Source organism: Gavialis gangeticus, unplaced genomic scaffold, assembly GCF_001723915.1.
Source record: "Gavialis gangeticus isolate Ggan-Ray unplaced genomic scaffold, GavGan_comp1, whole genome shotgun sequence".
NCBI classification, from domain to species: domain Eukaryota; kingdom Metazoa; phylum Chordata; order Crocodylia; family Gavialidae; genus Gavialis; species Gavialis gangeticus.
The window spans coordinates 11871512-11876561 of NW_017729024.1; the positions used below are offsets into that span (position 1 = coordinate 11871512).

Sequence of the window (5050 nt, forward strand, 5' to 3'; positions counted from 1 at the left end):
GTCTCCAGTAATAAGCATTCATTCATTTGATATGCCAATGATTTCACCCTTCCCGCTACTCATATTAAAGAACCATGATACCTTTTAAAATGGATTTAAAAATCTGAAGGAATTGACTTCTGGTCTGGCAGTCAGGGATAAGAACATATTGCCAGCAAGGACTAGTATTGATCAACTGTTTTTCTGAGCATCTGATACTGGCTACAGTAAAAGATGGGTTACAGACCTAGATCAACCTTGGCTTAGATGATCCAGTAGGCAGTTCCTATGTTTCCATATTTTATAACAATATAAAATAGGCACTGTATTACAGACCAAGTACTATCTCCATTTTATGTTCATCAAAATGATTGGTTTAGTAATTAGATAACATTTGTTAGACACTGGCTGTATGCAGTATTGTAATAGAAACTACTGGTAGAGCTGCATTTTCTAAAATACATTTTTGATTTAGGTATGTAATAAATCAGTAACTTAGAAAAATCCTACAGTTCAAGATATCAAAAATAATATGAGCCCACATACTTAGCAGTAGAATCTAGCTTTTAACATCTCAGTTAAAGTTACTAAAAAAATTGCCATTTATTGCCCTGGACATTACATCAGACTCTTAGAATTTAACAATTTGGTTTAGGGACTAGAGGAGGAATATTAATATAATCCAATGCAGTACATGAAATTGCATATAGCTTCTTGGACTTAAAGACAGTAGATATGATCCAATTACAGTTACCAGAAAACAGATCTGTTTGTTTTATGCAAACCATAGGGACTCATATATTTCATTCTGGGCATCTCCTTATTGACCAAAATGGCAGCATTTGGGGGGATTTCCCCATTGGCCAAAATCAAAATGGTAACTATCATATAAACATGGCTAGCTATGATAATAAAAACCTAGTGATTATTTTCAAGTTAATTACCTTATTGTACATACTTCTAATTGCTACAGTAGGTTATGTTTGTTTCTGTAACATTATATTCAGAATAGAAAAATAGCTACCTGCTGTATTTAAAGAAGTAGGAACATTTGTATTTGTTCTTGTCTCTGGAAATAGTACAGTACTTCGGGGTAGAGCTTCAGCAAAAGAGGCCATTAGCTTGATGTTAAGTAATCCCAAATAACCACAGGAGATCCTTGATTTTATTGGTTATCAGGATTCAGGCCACCCGCAAATTTTCTTAAGTAAATCTTGTGAAGCCAACATAGTTATAGAAGAAATTAAATAATTAAAAATAGTCAGCGTTTTCTTTTCCCACTAGGCAATACCATGCAACTCAAAACATAGTAATGTAACTGTAGTACCTATATGTACTACACAGTACTATGTAGTACATAGTAACTGTAAACATGTTATTCTCCAGCCCCTCCCCAAAAAATGGTGATCTCCTTCTGAAAGATAATTTAATTTATTCTTAATGGTTTGAATCACTCCTGGGGGTCAAAGGCATCTTTTACATCAATTTGCAAAAGCAAATTAATGTTTTGAAAGAAATGTAAAAGTCAAGTTGCTTGGGAGTACATTAAATTATATGCTAGTTAATGGTGTTAGAGAGGCGGTTTAAAAATAAATTGCCCATAATACCTTTTAATAAAGGAACTAAATGCATTTTTGTTCCCTGCTAAAAGCAGATGCCTATTTGGCACTGTTTGGAATCCCATTTGCCATGTATATTTTGATTAATACTATGCTGGGTAATCTGCACTACGTGGTCTAGGTTCAGTAACCTCACTGTAAAATAATGAGCCTTCAAGAATAAAAAATATGTTCACTATAAAGTTGCATATTCTGAGAAGCACTGAACATATTCAAATGAAATGAAAAAAATGAGGCTCTCACCCAGTAAATTTGCTCAAAAGTGAAACTTACATTTCTCAATTTGTATTTAGCTGTCAGTCTGTGCTCTGAATACTGGACGAGCCATCAACCTTTTGAATATGTTTTCTATAAATACCTTTTCTTCTCTGATTCAGCTGCCATTGAACTACGAGGAAGTCCTAGTCTTAAGGGAGCTTACAGAAACTGGGCTGCAGCCAATAGCAGTGAGTTCACTCACTAAGTAGTATCTTCAGAAAAAGGCCCAGCACTCATATTTTATAAAATATGTAACATGATTTACCCAAGGTTGTCAAAAGAGATGAATTTCAGCCAAATGCAGGGTAATAAATAGTAATATGTGCTGCATATAGTTGACTTATAACCCTTGGCATTTTGAAACAAAATTCTTTTGAGGAATTCATTTTATACGTCATAAACTTTCCTATTGTTTTTCCTGTTTTCACTGTCTTTGTCATGAGATTTCTTATGAAAAGTATTAGTGGAAACTGTAAATGAAGCAATATTTTTAATACTTACACAGGGCTTTACTTCCATGGTGTTCTTGAAATAAGAAAGTTAGTAGTGTAGAAAAATGATCTGTTTCATTAAACCTGAAAGTAGAAAAAAGAGCAATAAGGAAATATGCTTGTGATTTTCTTTTTTTTTATTTAATGATTATAAAAGTTGACAGGGTTTTTTCATAATGTACTAGTATTGTTTTGAGGCACTGAATGATTTAATTTCTTCTTTTTACCAATTTAGAGCTAAAATGTTAAAATGTACCCATGTGAAAGGTGCCAATGTTATTTCAGGGAAACACATTTTTAAAGCAAATATAGTTAATATTTTCCAGTGTATACTGGCTTAAAATCTTCTGGTATATCTAGAATTACAAATTTTGAACAACCATAAAATTAATGTTCTTTGCTGCCTTCCTATATTCTAGAACAGACAGTCAAACATATGGCTTACAAGCTAGATTTAGCCAGAGGAACCTAGCTATCCAGCCTGCTGGGCTACTGGCAAGCTACTGTAATCTGGGGACATGGCCTGCTACAGAATGTGGGGTCCTTCAACCCTGCTGGCCATGACCATCATTGGTCAACTTGGCTTACCACCACAGCTACCCCTGGACTCCCACCACTGCCAGACACCTCGCACTCCTGCTGACCTGTCCTGAACCCCTCACCACCTCTGGGCCCACCACTGGATGCATCACTGCCTCTGAACCTGTTGCCACTGCTGTCACAGTTGCCACTGCCACAGTGGCCATGGTGGCTGCTTTTATGCCCCAAGCTAGATCTAGCATACAAAGAGGTCTATGGTCTGGATCTGGACCAGGGTCACTAGTAAGTTGGATATCCCTTCTCTAGAATTTAGGATGCCAAGGTCCTATTGGTATTCTACAGAAACAGTAATGGGTTGTCATAATGTACTAGATACTTACAGTTCCTAAGAAATGACTACAGACATTTTAGAAAGTGTATTTCCTTTAAAATGGTCTTGAATTTTTAGATAACTTTCCAGGATGGTCCAACAAAGCTAATATTATACTGTCTTCGATCCTTACCTACTGAAACAGAGAAAAGAACAATGCTTATCCTCTCCAAAGAGAATGTATCTGTGATACAGGCTAGCCAGCGACTAAGGCTTAAGGTAATAGGCTCATCTTTCTTCATATAGTCTACAAGCAGAAGAAATTAAAAGGAAAATAGTTTTGCATATTAATGACATGGAAATATACATGAACATAGACCATTCACTGGGTCACAAACTTAATAGTGTTAGCACTACAGTCACACACCCTGAGGTAGCTTGTACTATTATAGGTTACCTTTCAAAATGTTATTTCAAGACTAAAACTACAGCCTACCTCAAACAGGGAAATGACACAAGGGAAGAACTGATATCTCCATTGCTACACACAGCATATTTTAATCACATCTTTCTTACTTTAGCCTTCACAAATCAAGTTGCACAGGGGCTTGAAATTGAAAAGTCAGCAGACATACTGGCTAGGGGCAGACATTACACATAAACCGGTTTAAGTGATCAGAAACTGGCTTAAACCTGTAACAGAAGAGATGTTCAGTGCACATAAACCAGTTTGAGAAGGGCTGAGACCGGTTTGAGATAAACCTGTAGTATCAGAATGTAGTATCAGACTTAACTGATTTGGATCAAACCAGTTTCTGTAACGTCTGTCCCAGACCCCTTGCTGGTTTAAGATAAACCAAACACCCCCAGCATCCCAGCATGCTCTCTGGGCTGGGCGGGGCTCTCTGTTCCACAGCAGGGCTGGGCTCTCCCCTCTGCTCCTTGGCTGCAGCTCCAGCACAGACTGTGGGCTGCTCACCCCCTCCCCCTCTCCACTCCCTGCGAAGCAGGAATTCCCCACCTCCCCTCTGCCTTGTGGAGAGATATCTGTGTATTAGCTAGCATGCTGGCTACAGTCCATGCTGAGTCAACAGGTAGAATGAACAAACAGAATCAACAAGTAGCTGGTAATGTCCCTCTGTTGTTCTATCAATTACCTGCTTGCCTAATCACAGCGTCCTGCTGGGGGCTGCTCTAGTGCCCCCCAGCTTCTAGCATAAGCCATTACAGACATGTGCCTGCATTTATGGGATGTGTGTCCGGTTACAAAACTGATTTAGCCTAGCCAAGTTAAACTAACCTGCAAAGATTGAATCAATTCAGGTTCAGGCTTTTTGAATGTCTGTCCCTACCCACTAAGTCCAGTGGTAAAACTACTTGGCTCAATATGGCTGATGTGCCAGCAATATATCCTGCATTAAGTGATTTGCCTACTGTCCATTGTTTGCAAAAGATTCCCCTTACAAGCAGGAGAAATAACGTTTTTCCCATGCTTGATCTTGCCCTTTTGCCTTTGTCAAAGATTAATGTTTTTCTCCTCTACTTTTCTGAAGCACAAGTCAATGTGATTGCATTTTTGCTTTCTTGTTTATTCACTAGCTTTACCAGATGTCAATATAGGTACAAGAAGTTGGTTTCCTAATGAACCTGTGCAATTTCTATTGAGTAGACAGTAGTAGAGTCGCTATATATCCATATATATGTTATGTATATATATCCATATGCATGCTATAATATCCAAATCTCTCTGTCGCACCTGAGATTGTTTCTTTCTGCATACCATCCTGCTTCAGATTACATCTTCAGGCGATTTTGTACTGGCTATCATTCCTTGCGATGGCCACCTTTCTTTG

General features: G+C 37.8%; 1 long non-coding RNA gene across 1 annotated transcript in view; it reads right to left on the reverse strand.

The window, feature by feature from the left end:
- Nucleotides 1-2355: 2355 nt before the first annotated feature.
- LOC109297242 overlaps nt 2356-5050 on the reverse strand; it is a 25898-nt gene continuing 23203 nt past the window's right edge. Inside the window, exons 2-3 of the long non-coding RNA XR_002097256.1 lie at nt 3391-3504; nt 2356-2431 (exon numbers count right to left, since the gene is read on the reverse strand). This is a non-coding gene — a long non-coding RNA (uncharacterized LOC109297242). The remainder of the gene's footprint in view (nt 2432-3390; nt 3505-5050) is intronic.